We start from the raw sequence: 14,711 nt of genomic DNA, 5'->3' as shown, positions 1-14,711 counted from the left end.
TCCTCAAAAGGTTCTACAGCTGCACCATCGAGAGCATCCTGACCGGTTGAATCACCGCCTGGTATGGCAACTGCTCGGCATCTGACCGTAAGGTGCTACAGAGGGTAATGCAAATGGCCCAGTACATCACTGGGGCCAAGCTCCCTGCCATCCAGGACCTATACAATAGGCGGTGTCAGAGGAAGGCTGGTATAGCTGGTCCTGTTTATTTTAACATACAACTCAGCTAGCCTGATAGGTAGCATCTAATCGTTTGTGAATTCACTTGAATAACAGAAGCTTGTAAGTCAGCCTTGCCTTTGTAACGCCCTGGCCATAGAGAGGGTTTTTTTGTTCTTTATTTTGGTTAGGCCAGGGTGTTACATTGGGTGGGTGTTCTATGTTCATTTTCTATGTTGTCTGTTTCATTGATTTTGGCCGTGTGGCTTCCAATCAGGCACAGCTGTTGTTGGTTGTTGCTGATTGGGAGTCACACATAAGTGCCTGTTTTTCCATTGGGGTTTTGTGGGTAATTGTTTCTGTTTAGATTATTTCCGAACAGGACTGTTTTGCTGTCGGTTATCTTGTTTTTGTATAGTGTTCTTACGTTAATTAAATACAATCATGATGAACACTAACTCTGCTGCGCCTTGGTCTACTCTCTCTCCCGACAGCCGTTACAGCCTTTTTATTCGTTGCATCTTGTCTCTCTCTCAATTCAATTTCATTTCATGTTTAAAAATTCTATTACAATGTATATTACTGCCTTAATATTTGCTGCAGCCCAGGAAGTAGCAGCTGCCTTGGCAGAACCTAATGGGGATCCATAATAAATACAAAATCAAAGGGCTTTATTGGCATTGGAAACATATGTTTACATTGCCAAAGCAAGTGAAATAGGTAATAAATACAAGTGAAATAAACAATCAGAAATGAACAGTAAAATATTACACTTACAAAAGTTTCAAAATAATAGAGACATGTCAAATGTTATATTATGGCATTTAAACAGGATTGCGGACAAGGCCCTCATGCTTCAGCAGTTTGTTACAGCTTGATGAGGATTCATTGATTGTTTTGATGCCAAGGAAAAACACCGCCCAAGGAGGAGAGGAGATACACCCTCTAAGGTCTTTATCCAGTTCTTCTGGTAAAAGAGACTATCTCAACGGTCTTAGTCTCTTTTACCAGAAGAACTGGACAATCTCAACAAGACTTCTGAAAAATCACAGCACCCCATGACAAGCCTGGTTGACACTCGACCCACGTAACGACACAGCGAGCTGAAGACTTGGAGAGCTGGTGTCAGACAGACTACCCCAAGGCAACTTATTTGACAAATATTGTATTACATAACATGCCTATGGATGTTGCTAAAGACAAAGATAAATACATAATTTTCCATGTCTTATGTCCAGTGTTGTTTGGTTCAGAGGTCACCTGACCTGGTCTCACATGGGTTGTCACGCCCTGATCTGTTTCACCTGATCTGTTTCATTTTCCCCACCCCCTCCAGGTGTCACTTATTTTTTTTTAGATCAATTGACACCCTTTACCATGGCACTCTGAGATTTATTTTAAATTGCAAAACCCTTATGCACCACTGCACTTTGTATACCAGGGTTGGCTGGCCTTCTCTAGTCACTCATAGGCTCAGTCAATGGTATACTTTTATTTACAAAGCCATTTTGGGTTTACTACCTTTTTATTTGGGCATTTTTATTGTTCAGAAATGTGGTGGGTACTCTCTTCGTTCGCGGGACTTTATCCTGCTAACTGTTCCAAATGTCCGAACTGAATTTGGTAAAAGGGCTTTTATGTACTCTGCGCCATCGTCTTGGAATGCCTTACAAAATACTTTTTAACTGGATGAACTTGTCCCGATTGGTATTTTTAAATCACGGATGAATGATCTGGAGACTGATTCCCTGACCTGTCAATGTTTTTAATTTGCTGTTTTTGATTTTGTTATATTCTATGGTTTTTACTAGATTACTTGTCGTTTTTCATGTTGTTTGTCTGTAATTTTTGTAATGACTTGGCGCTGCCTATCTTGGCCAGGACGCTCTTGAAAAAGAGATTTTAAATCTCAATGAGCCCTTCCTGGTTAAATAAAGGTTAAATAAAATAAATAAATAAAATACAATTTTCCCCAGTGTATTTTCCTGTCTCTCTGTGCCAGTTCGTCTTGTATGTTTCCAAGTCAACCATCGTTTTTCCCGTTCTCCTGCTTTTTGCATTCTACTTTTTCTTGTCCTCCTGGGTTTTGACCCTTGCCTGTTTCTGGACTTTGTACCTGCCTGCCTGACCATTCTGCCTGCCTTGACCACGAGCCTGTCTGCCACTCTGTACCTCCTGGACTCTGATCTGGTTTTGACCTTTTTGCCTGTCCACGACCATTCTCTTGCCTAGCCCTTTGGATTAATAAACATTGTAAGACTCCAACCATCTGCCTCCTGTGTCTGAATTTGGGTCTCGCCTTGTGCCTTGATAGTACGAACTGGCCATGACAGACCCAGCAGACTTGGACCAGCGCCGCCAAGCTGTCTCCCTGCAGGGAGCCACCATTGGGAGACATCAGGAGTTGCTACAGGGCCATTTGGAAGGGCTCAGTTCCTTGACGGAACGCCACAACCATGGGTTAAAGGCTATTGTGGAGCAAATCAGGGAGTTTGCTCACCTCTGCCACCTCTGAAAAACCCCAATCACCCAGTAATTTTTTCCCTATCTGTGGTGAGTTTGTACAGCCTATCCCGACTCCCCGTGAACCCCGCTTACCTCCTCCAGAGCGATATTCTGGGAATGTCGGGAAGGGCGCTCTCCTGGGCTACGGCAGTTTAGGAACAACAATCTTCCATTTGTGGTCATTTGGAGGAATTCATGGCAGAGGTGAGAAAAGTTTTTGTGTCTCCGGTATCCTGGAGAAAGGCGGCCAGCAAACTGCTTGACTTAAGTCTAAACTCCTGTAGTGTGGCAGACTACGCTGTGGACTTTCGCACATTAGCCGCCGAGAGTGCCTGGAAAATGGAGTCTCTTTTCAATACTTTTCTGCACGGATTATCTGAGGAGGTAAAGGATGAGCTAGCTGCTCGGGAACTGCCGGTGGACCTCGACTCTCTTATCGCCTTAGGCATCCATCAATTTGAATGGTTAAGGGAACGCAAGAGTGAGAGGAGGTCTGGTCTCGAGCACACTCGTGCACCCGATATGGTGCATTCACCTCCTATGGAATCCGGAAGTTTCCAAAGGCAGCTCTTCTGAGAGGAGTCAAAGTCACCCGAGCCCTCTCATGAATCAACAACTCGTGAGTTGGATACTCCTGAGCCTATGCAGTTGGGAAGAACTAGGCTATTAGTTTGGGAGCGCTCACGGAGGATGAATAATAACTGTTGTCTGTACTGTGGAGGAGAAGGACATTTTATAGCTACCTGCCCTATTAGGAAACCCTTGTCTCTAGTGAGTACCAGTACTATGGTGAGTCAGAAAGGGAGTTCCATAATTCCCATCACCCGCACAACCGTTTTTGCTCTTGTGCTGTGGGAAGACCACTCTAAGTCTCTCCGAGTGCTCATTGACTCTGGGGCTGATGAATGTCTTATGGATGCCACGATAGCTTCGGAGCTTGGTATTCCCACTCAACCTTTCTCTGTGCCCATGGATGCTAGGGCACTGGACGGCCGCCCTATAGGGGAAGTCACCCATAGTACTGTGCCTGTTCAATTGTGGGTTTCTGGTAACCACAGTGAGACAATACAGTTCCTCCTCATTGCATCTCCCCATGTTCCAGTTGTGTTGGGATTTTCCTGGCTACAAAACACAATCCTGTGATTGACTGGACCACAAGCTCCATCCTGGGTTGGAGCCCGTTTTGCCATTCCCACTGCCTTCAAGCAGCCTTTCCAAAGTTGTTCTCCTCAGGATGTTAGCAAGACTGTGGATGTCTCTGCTACTCCCACTGAATACCATGACGACCTGGAAGTGTTCAGTAAGGCACGTGCTACTTCCCCCACACCGTCCTTATGATTGTGCCGTCCTTATGATTCTCCCAGGCACTACACCACCTCGGGGTCAGTTGTATTCTCTGTCCGGACCAGAGACCAAAGCTATGGAGGAGTACATAGAGGAGTCTCTGGCCACTGGGGCCTTCCGTCCTTCTGCATCTCCTGCCGATGCAGGGTTTTTCTTTGTGGAGAAGAAGGACAAGACCCTGCGCCCATGCATTGACTACCGGGGACTTAACGATATCACTGTCAAAAATAATTTCCCCCTACCTCTCCTCGGCGTTTAAACCTCTCCAGGGGGCTACCATGTTTTCCAAGTTGGACCTTCGGAATGCCTACCACCTGGTTTGGATGCACGACGGGGATGAGTGGAAGACAGCCTTCAACACAGCCAGTGGACATGAGTACCAGGTCATGCCATTTAGACTCACCAACGGCCCCGCTCTCTTCCAGGCTTTGGTCAATGATGTGCTCTGGGACATGCTAAACCGGTTTGTGTTCATCTACCTGTACGACATCCTGTTTTTTTCCCGATCTGCCCAAGAATATGTACTCCATGTCAGACCGGTCCTTCAGCGCCTCCCGAAGAACCAATTGTCCAGGGTGCAGTTGCAATGGTTTCTTGGGTTTGCTAACTTCTACCGCCATTTCATTCGGGACTACAGCACCCTGGCGGCCCCCCTCTCGGCACTCACCTCCCCCAAGGTACCGTTCAAATGGTCTCCAGCTGTCGACAAAGCCTTTGTGGACCTGAAGCATCGGTTCACAACAGCACCCATCCTCATCCATCTGGACCCCTCGCGTCAATTTGTGGTGGAACTTGATGCTTCAGATGTTGGAGTGGGGGCCATCCTGTTCCAGCGATCTGCTCAGGACCAAACGCTTCATCCCTGTGCCTTCCTGTCCCATCGTCTCAATCCTGCTGAGAGGAACTACAATGTTGGCAACCGAGGACTCCTGGCGGTGAAGATGGCGTTGGAGGAGTGGAGGCACTGGCTGGAAGGAGTAGAACAGCCATTCCTGGTCTGGACCGACCATAAAAACTTGGAATATCTCCATTCAGCCAAGTGCCTCAACTCAAGGCAGGCCCGGTGGGCCCTCCTGTTTACCAGATTAAACTTTACCATTTCCTACCGTTCTGGGTATGAAAATATGAAGGCTGATGCTCTATCCCGCCAAACAGTTCCTCTGCCACACCCTCGACTTCCGAAACCATTCTCCCTACCTCATGCCTTGCTGCCACTGTGGATTGGGGTATTGAGAACCTGGTTCGTGAGGCGCAACGCTCCCAACCTGGACTTGAAGAGGGCCCGGCTAACTGGCTGTTTGTCTCCAACCCAGTCCGGTCCCGGGTCCTGGAATGGGCTCATTCCTCCAGGCTGGCCTGTCATCCAGGGTCCCACCGTACACTAACCTGCCTTCGACCACGTTTCCGGTGGCCCACAATGGTCCCTGACATTTCTGCCTTCGTCACCGCATGCACTGTGTGTGCGCAAAACAAGACTCCCCGGCAAGCTCCTTCTGGCCTCCTGCAGCCACGACCAGTTCCTCATCGTCCCTGGTCTCATATCTCTGGACTTTGTCACTGGGCTTCCTCCGTCTGATGGCAACACTGTCATTCTAACGGTTATTGGCCCTGTTCTCCAAGGCCGCCCATTTCATCCCTCTCCCCAAACTACCTTCTGCCAAGGAGACACCCGAGCTTATGGTGCAGCATGTCGCCCGGATCCATGGACTCCCGGTAGACATGGTCTCCGATCGGGGTTCTCGTCTCATTTCTGGAAGGCATTCTGCACCCTTATTGGGTCGTCACACAGCCTGTCATCCGGATTCCATCCCCAAACTAACGGTCAATCGGAGAGAGCCAACCAAGACCTGGAGACCACCTTAAGGTGCCTGGTCTCAACTAACCCCACTACCTGGAGCCGACAACTGGTCTGGGTGGAGTTTGCCCGGAACACTCTTCCCAGTTCTGCCACGGGACTCTCCCCTTTCGAGTGCTCCATGGGGTATCAGCCTCCACTCTTCCCTGAACAAGAGCAGGAGGTCAGCGTACCCTCGGCCCAGATGTTTTCCCGCCACCGTCGACGTACCTGGAGAAGAGCCAGGGCGGCTATTCTCAAGACCAACTCCAGGTATTGTTGACAAGCGGACTGTCGCCAGACCCCAGCTCCCCGCTACCGCATTGGGCAGAGGGTATGGCTTTCAACTCAGGATCTGCCCCTTCGGTTATAGTCCCGCAAGCTGTCTCCCAGGTTCACTGGTCCTTTTCCTATCTCCAGAGTCCTGAGTTCCACTGCTGTCCGTCTTGTGTTACCCTGTACCCTCCGTATCCACCCTACCAATCCATGTGTCTTGGGTTAAACCTGTCTTTCACTGTCCTTTGTCTTCTGTCTACAGGCCCATCCCTCCCCCCGGGTTATCGGTGGCCATCCAGCGAATACGGTGAGACGCCTCCTGAAGGTTCGACCACGGGGCAGGGGTTTCCAGTACCTGGTTGACTGGGAGGGTTATGGCCCGGGGGAGAGGTGCTGGGTTCCTGCTAAAGACATCTTGGACCCGGCCCTCATCGCAGATTTCCACCGCCGGTCAGCCAAGTATGCGCCCAGGTAGGACGCCAGGTGGTCACGCCCTGATCTGTTTCACCTGGCCTTGTGATTGTCTCCACCCCCTCCACGTGTCACTTATTTTTGCCTAGCCCTTTGAATTAATAAACATTGTAAGATTCCAACCATCTGCCTCCTGTGTCCCCCGTCCCCTGTGTCCCCCGTTGTGCCTTGATATGGGTAGGTTATACAGCCCAAAGACATTAACTTCTGCTTTCTGGAGATCTACAGTAACTGAAGATAAGAGAAATGATTACCAAGGGCCAGATTCCTAGTGGGGGTCAAGCGATATCCATCTTAGGCTAGAGGTTATCTTGACAGGAAGACCACTAACTCCACTTCAAAGTATCTTGATCCATATGTGGGATGCTGTGATGCTGGGACTGCATGCAGGATGTAATGCCGTGTAAAGATTAGTCCACTGTCCCACTGAACGGGGTTCGACAGCAACAGAGCAACACAGCAACAGAGCAACACAGCAACAGAGAAAAATCATCATATCATTTTTTTTTAAGTTCTTGGAAATGGAAATGACATAGATGAATATGCATCATCATTATTCAGCTTCGCAGAATTTATGAATGTCTAAGAGGGTTAGAATTCTGGTTGCCTGTGTTTCATCATCAATCATTTGAAAGTCTAATTATAGAGAGAACAGGGAGAAAGCAGAGGCCACTTCACATTATTTAGAGATACACTACTGCCTGGAATATAGAGCTCTGTAAAGGGTCTCCATCTATTGGCCAATTGTGTAACTGAATTGAAGTGGGCGTTTTCTGCCATTGAACCACAAGAGGGCGATAGAAGGCTAGTTATGTGACGTCTCAGGCCAGCGGTTGGCCAGGAACATAATCAATCACAAACGGGAAATGAATTCAAACTGAGTATAACACAGATTCCTAGTGTAGTATAAATCTAAATAATTGTATTAAGTTGATCTGATTCCTTTAACTTGGTGACTGTTTATTACCTGAGACCTTTCTAGACAACCCAAACAACATACAGGGAGCGGCCTTCTTACAACGGCTAATGATACCTCAGACACACACACACACACAGACAAGCACAGTCACACACAGAAAGTACTGAATGCGAATGATGAGACACTGTGGAATGTGAATGTTGTGCCTTGCCCTAACATTAAAAGATCAACATTGAGCAATGCTGACCAATAGACTTCAAACAGCAGACAGGTTGAATGTTATAACCCTTCCCCTGACGACAGTAGTCCTACCATACCTATCTCCCCGACGACAGTAGGCCTACCATACCTATCTCCCCTGACGACAGTAGGCCTACCACACCGATCTCCCCTGACGACAGTAGGCCTACCACACCTATCTGACTGAGTCACATACTGTACAACCACAAACTAAACATTGCTGTTTTTACTGAGTAATATAAAAACAAACATGCATCTACAGTTCCTTCAGAAAGTATTCACACCCCTTGACTTATTCCACATTTTGTTGTGTTACAGCCTGAATTCAAAAATGGATTAAATATATTATTTTTCTCACCCATCTAGCCTCAATAACCCATAATGACAAAGTGAAAACATGTTTTAGAAATGTTTGCAAATTATAGAAAATTGAATACAGAAATATCTCATTTATGACTGAGGGACCTTACAGATAATTGTAACACAACAAGATGTGGAAAAAGTCAATGTGACCAAATGAATACTTTGTAAAGGCACTGTACGTCTTCATGTTTGTGTCGGACATTATGTTTGAACCTGCTAGTAGGCTACATGGTGTTTGTATTGCTTTTATCTTGTCTTATAAACGCATCTAGCAGGCATAACTTTGCATTGCAAATGTATAGTTATTTGATGAAACATTTAATTTGGCCTTTACTACCATTGCCCATAGAAATGCATTGAACAGCACGTGTACATGGCAAAACAGACAGTTCAAAATAAATCGTAAGGAACAAGGTTTTGAAGTGTCTGTCCCATTTCTGAGAGATATAAGACAACTTTTCTTTACCCATGTAATTGGCTGACTGAGCTCTGCCTGCTATGTGTCCTCTTCAATATTTATATAAGTCAATGGTCCCCTCCTATGCCCCCTCACTCTTTCTGTTGAATCAAACTGGTGAATCACCCATTCCCACAATGGTCAATTAACCGCACACGGAGACAAGAGTAAAGTCTCACTCTCGCTCTCTGAATTCACAAGTCCCTACAGCTTTAACCCTAAACTGCTGGGAAGTGTCTCTATGTTGACAAGATAATTCCCTTTTGGGTGCTACAATACTGTCTTTATCGATTCCCCACAATCATTACACATTCTGAATGTGAGTATTCCCTTTGTAACATAGCAGATTGCGGCCCGGTTGAGGCTTCATGTTGAAAGCTACGACCTGGTCGAAAGCTTCAAGTGACTTCAAGTGACCAAATGTACTTGGCAAAGTGGGTCAGTCAGTCACAGGAAGGACAGTACGATGATCCCCCAGCATACTCCAGTTCCATGGAGGATAGGATGTCCTGTCCAACTGTCCACACTAAAGCTAGGACACTGATCTACGGTCAGTTGAGCTTTCATCTCTCTAACAGTTAAACTTGGGATTTGGAGAGGGTAAGCTGATCCTAAATCTGGGTAAATTCTACCCAGAGCCCAAAAGAACATGGTGTCCTTTTCACATATGTTTTGCCTTGTTTACGTCTCTTCTCCCTGTTTCTTGTTGGGTTGTTGTGTCCTTGTTGGGTTGTTGTGTCCTTGTTGGGTTGTTGTGTCCTTGTTGGATTGTTGTGGTTATTGTGTCCTTGTTGGGTTGTTGTATCCTTGTTGGGTTGTTGTATCCTTGTTGGGTTGTTGTGGTTATTGTGTCCTTGTTGGGTTGTTGTATCCTTGTTGGGTTGTTGTGTCCTTGTTGGGTTGTCGTGGTTGTCGTGTCCTTGTTGTGGTTGTTGTGTCCTTGTTGGGTTGTTGTGTCCTTGTTGGGTTGTCGTGGTTGTCGTGTCCTTGTTGTGGTTGTCGTGTCCTTGTTGGGTTGTCGTGTCCTTGTTGGGTTGTCGTGTCCTTGTTGGGTTGTCGTGGTTGTTGTGCCCTTGTTGGGTTGTCGTGTCCTTGTTGGGTTGTCGTGTCCTTGTTGGGTTGTCGTGGTTGTTGTGCCCTTGTTGGGTTGTCGTGTCCTTGTTGGGTTGTTGTGTCCTTGTTGGGTTGTTGTGCCCTTGTTGGGTTGTCGTGTCCTTGTTGGGTTGTTGTGTCCTTGTTGGGTTGTCGTGTCCTTGTTGGGTTGTTGTGTCCTTGTTGGGTTGTTGTGCCCTTGTTGGGTTGTTGTGCCCTTGTTGGGTTGTTGTGTTGTTGTGGTTGTTGTGTCCTTGTTGTGTTGTTGTGGTTGTTGTGTTGTTGTGGTTGTTGTGCCCTTGTTGGGTTATTTTGTCCTTGTTGGGTTGTTGTGTCCTTGTTGGGTTGTTGTGTCCTTGTTGTGTCCATGTTGGGTTGTTGTGTCCTTGTTGGGTTGTTGTGTCCATGTTGGGTTGTTGTGTCCATGTTGGGTTATTGTATCCTTGTTGGGTTGTTGTGTCCATGTTGGGTTGTTGTGTCCTTGTTGGGTTATTGTATCCTTGTTGGGTTGCTGTGTCCTTGTTGTGTTGTTGTGTCCTTGTTGGGTTATTGTGTCCTTGTTGGGCTGTTGTGTCCTTGTTGGGTTGTCGTGGTTGTTGTGTCCTTGTTGGGTTGTCGTGTCCTTGTTGGGTTGTCGTGTCCTTGTTGGGTTGTCGTGTCCTTGTTGGGTTGTCGTGTCCTTGTTGGGTTGTTGTGGCAGCAGAGCCAGAGGTTGGTGGGTTGTTAGGTTTATCTGATGGTTCCTTGGTTATTGTGGTCGTTCCGAAGGAGGGACAGAGAGCATTCAGTTGTAAACGGTCTGGTCACCAAACAAGGAATGCATAACTAAATATGGCTAAACGGCATCCCCAACTCAAAGTTGAAAATAAGAGCCAATCCTTATTTATTTATTTATATATATATATGAGGATTTTTTAATCTTGCTGAATAAAGGCACTGTTTGATGATGTAATGTATAAAATGAGTAGGCAAAAGTAATACCCTGTTAGTGTTCACATTTCTTTTAAAAATCTTTATCCAATTCCTCCTATCACAACCAATTTGAAGATTTGGCTGCAGAGATTGTCTTCTCCTTTCATTTAAACAAAATATATCCTGGAGATGCCGGGGATTGAACCCAGGGCCTCATACATGCAAAGCATGCGCTCTACCACTGAGCTACATCCCCTCCCCTACAAGAACTTATGCAACAGGCTTTATGTGCTTTCCCTGCAGGCAGGTGTCAGTCCTTATATGTCCTGTGAAAGAGAAGCCAATAGACAGCCAGGATATTTCTGTTTGACTGTTATGCAATATGATTTGAGGTGCACAGTCTTAACCCTTGACCTTGTGTTCATTAGGTGTGTGTGTGTGTGTGTGTGTGTGTGTGTGTGTGTGTGTGTGTGTCTCTTGTGGATGTTTGTGTTGTAATTGTCTTTGGATATTTTTTTTAGTCATGAGTATAGAATTTTTATTTATATTTTACATTAATATTCACTTGTTTCTATTTTTGAGGAGACATATACCACAAAGTACATTAATTTCTTCCATTCATGTTTTCTTCTGTTCTCTTCATAAAAAATGCACAATAAATGAAAAACAAACATACAGATTATTTATAGATACACATTTCTTTTTGATATAATCCAGGCTATTTTTAGCTGAAGGCTGTATTTTAGTTCACTGTAATGAGATTGGGGAAACAGCCGATCTTCCCACAGTGCAAATACAGACCCTGGTGAGAGAGTGAGAGAGAGAGACTAAGGGGGAGAAAGAGAGAGAGAGAGTGTGTGTGTGTGTGTGTGTGTGTGTGTGTGTGTGTGTGTGTGTGTGTGTGTATGCATGCATGCATGATCGGGTGGAGACCAGCATTTTCTCATCAGCCATGATATTCTAATCCAGTGGGAGATTAAAATAGCCCTGTTTCCTAATATCCTCCAGAGGGCCGTGGAAAGGACCATGGCCTCTCCCCGCTGATCCCCAGCTAGCACAGCTTGTCCCCCAGCCACACTCTCCGCCCTGCCAAGGACACCCACCTGCAGGACACCCACCTGCTACTTGTGTTAGCCATGTAGGGACAGACCCACAGAATCGGACGCATGGAGTGAGGATTTTAGTAGAGCTAAAGGAGAGGAGGAGTGGAAAGGGGGGGAAGGGAAAGAGAGGAGGTTGACTCTCCCCCCCATATCTCTCTCTCTCGCTCTCTCTCTCTCTCTCAATTCCATTTCAATTTCAATTTAAGGGGGTTTTATTGGCATGGGAAATATATTGAATGGCGACGGAGGGGATTGGCTGCCGTTTTACGGGCTCCTTACCAACTGTGCTATTTTGTGTGTTTTTGGCATTATTTGTAACTTATTTTGTACATAATGTTGGTGCTACCGTCTCGAAAAGAGCTTCTGGATGTCAGAAAGCGATTATTCACATCGAACTGGACAAAGATCTTTTCTTTAATGAGTCCGACGTGAAGGATATACTGTTTCCTCGAGACCAGGCCCAAATCCCCGTCATTCGTGTAAAGAAAAAATGGAGGTACAGCGGGCGTAGATCGGGTTGCCCTTTTCTTGTGGCAACAGGTCACAAATCTTGCTGCTGTGAAGGCCCACTGTGGTATTTCACCCAATAGATATGGGAGTTTATCAAAATTGGTTTTGTTTTCGAATTCTTTGTGGGTCTTTGTAATCTGAGGGAAATATGTGTCTCTAATATGGTCATACACTGAGCAGGAGGTTAGGAAGTGCAGCTCAGTTTCCACCTCATTTTGTGGGCAGTGTGCACATAGCCTGTCTTCTCTTGAGAGCCAGGTCTGCTTACGTCAGCCTTTCACAATAGCAAGGCTATGTTCACTGAGTCTGTACAAGTCAAAGCTTTCCTTAATTTTAGGTCAGTCACAGTGGTCAGGTATTCTGTTTAGGGACAAATAGCATTCTATTTTGCTCAGTTTTTTTTGTTAATTCTTTCCAATGTGTCAAGAAATTATCTTTTGGTTTTCTCATGATTTGTTTGGGTCTAATTGTGTTGCTGTCCTGGGACTCTGTGGGGTATGTTTGTGTTTGTGAACAGAGCCCCAGGACCAGTTTGCTTAGGGGACTCTTCTCCAGGTTCATCTCTCTGTAGGTGATGGCTTTGTTATGGAAGGTTTGGGAATCACTTCCTTTTAGGTGGTTGTAGAATTTAACGGCTCTTTTCTGGATTTTGATAATTAGCGGGTATTGGCCTAATTCTGCTCTGCATGCATTATTTGGTGTTTCACATTGTACACGGAGGATATTTTTTGTAAAATTCTGCATGCAGTCTCAATTTGGTGTTTGTCCCATTTTGTGAATTCTTGTTTGGTGAGCAGACCCCAGACCTCACAACCATAAAGGGCAATGGGTTCTATAACTGATTCAATTTTATGTTCCTTTTGATGGCATTGAATGCCCTTCCTGCCTTGTTTCTCAGATCGTTCACAGCTTTGTGGAAGTTACCTGTGGCGCTGATGTTTAGCCCAAGGTATATATAGTTTTTTGTGTGCTCTAGGGCAACGGTGTCTAGAATGGAATTTGTGGTCCTGGCAACTGGACCTTTTTTGGAACACTATTCTTTTTCTCTTACTGAGATTTACTGTCAGGGTCCAGGTCTGGCAGAATCTGTGCAGAAGATCTAGGTGCTGCTGTAGGACCTCCTTGGTTGGGGACAGAAGCACCAGGTCATCAGCAAACAGTAGACATTTGACTTCAGATTCTAGTAGGTGAGGCCGGGTGCTGCACTGTTCTTGTGCCCTTGCCAATTTGTTGATATATATATTTTGAAGAGGGTGGGGCTTAAGCTGCATCCTTGTCTCACCCCATGACCCTGTGGAAAGAAATGTGTTTTTTTGCCAATTTTAACCACACACGTTTTGTTTGTGTACATGGATTTTATAATGTGGTATGTTTTTCCCCCAACACCACTGTCCATCAGTTTGTATAGCAGACACTCATGCCAAATTGCATCAAAAGCTTTTTTGAAATTAACAAAGCATGATGCTGTCGATGGCTAGCAAAGAGAAATGTACCTGCATGTGTTCAAAGGGGCCCATGTCTTTCTCGTCCTGCTGTGAATACTGTTATGTGACTTCCTTGGAGTCCAAAGGTATGAACACTGAGCATTATGATGGAAGCCTATCCAGTCGAGGAAGGGAATATATATTTTGGACAGGCTGCAGGGTGCACTGCAACTGTCTACACTGTCCCCTGTTTCTTTTCCTTCCTAACAGGCAGAGGATTGGGGCCTCAGAGGCATGGGACACAGCTGAGTAGACTGGACAGGAAACATTAGCCCTTACAAGGGATTGACCAAGTCAACCCAGAGAGAGAACACACACACACACACACACCGCAGACTATGATTAAAAACCAGTTGTTCCTGATCCAATAAGCCAGGCTGAAAGAGAACTCTAATTAAACATAGGCGGCATGGCAACTCTAAACATGTTGGCTTGTGTTATGCCCTATGACGAGCCATGAACTATGAACTGTTCTGTATGTTTTGTAATTAATTGCTGTAATGAATACCACTGCATGGCCTGTGTGTTACTGCTGTGTGTTCATTGGCCTGAATTTGTTTCTAGTAGGCCTATAAGCAGGCCATGGCCACTGGCATGTCTCTGGTGATACTGATAGAAAGTTATCCTGACCTCTCTGCTGTGGCTGTACACTTATCATGAGCCAGGACACTCACACTGAGGAGAGCGTAGAGAGGGAGATAAGGGAGAGAGGGAGGGGAATGAGTCTGAGAGGAGGCAGGGCAGAGAGAGATAGAGAGACATGGTGGAGAGGCAGAGAGAGACATGGTGGAGAGGGAAAGAGAGACATGGTAGAGAGGGAGGGTGAGACATGGTAGAGAGGGAGAAAGAGACATAGTGGAGAGGGAGAGAGAGACATGGTAGAGAGGGAGATAGAGACATGGTAGAGAGGGAGAGAGAGACATGGTGGAGAGGGAGAGAGAGACATGGTAGAGAGGGAGAAAGAGACATGGTAGAGAGGAAGAGAGGGAGAGAGAGACATGGTGGAGAGGGAAAGAGAGACATGGTAGACAGGGAGGGTGAG

At 46.0% G+C, this 14,711-nt stretch overlaps 1 non-coding gene across 1 annotated transcript; it reads right to left on the bottom strand.

The window, feature by feature from the left end:
* Positions 1–10,756: 10,756 nt before the first annotated feature.
* trnaa-ugc (transfer RNA alanine (anticodon UGC)) lies at positions 10,757–10,828 on the bottom strand. Its single transcript has one exon. It is a non-coding gene; the product is annotated as a tRNA-Ala (tRNA).
* Between the last annotated feature and the right edge of the window lie 3,883 nt (positions 10,829–14,711).

The sequence above is a fragment of the Salmo trutta genome, chromosome 30, assembly GCF_901001165.1.
Source record: "Salmo trutta chromosome 30, fSalTru1.1, whole genome shotgun sequence".
Lineage (NCBI taxonomy): Eukaryota > Metazoa > Chordata > Actinopteri > Salmoniformes > Salmonidae > Salmo > Salmo trutta.
This window is presented reverse-complemented; position numbering and strand designations above follow the sequence as displayed.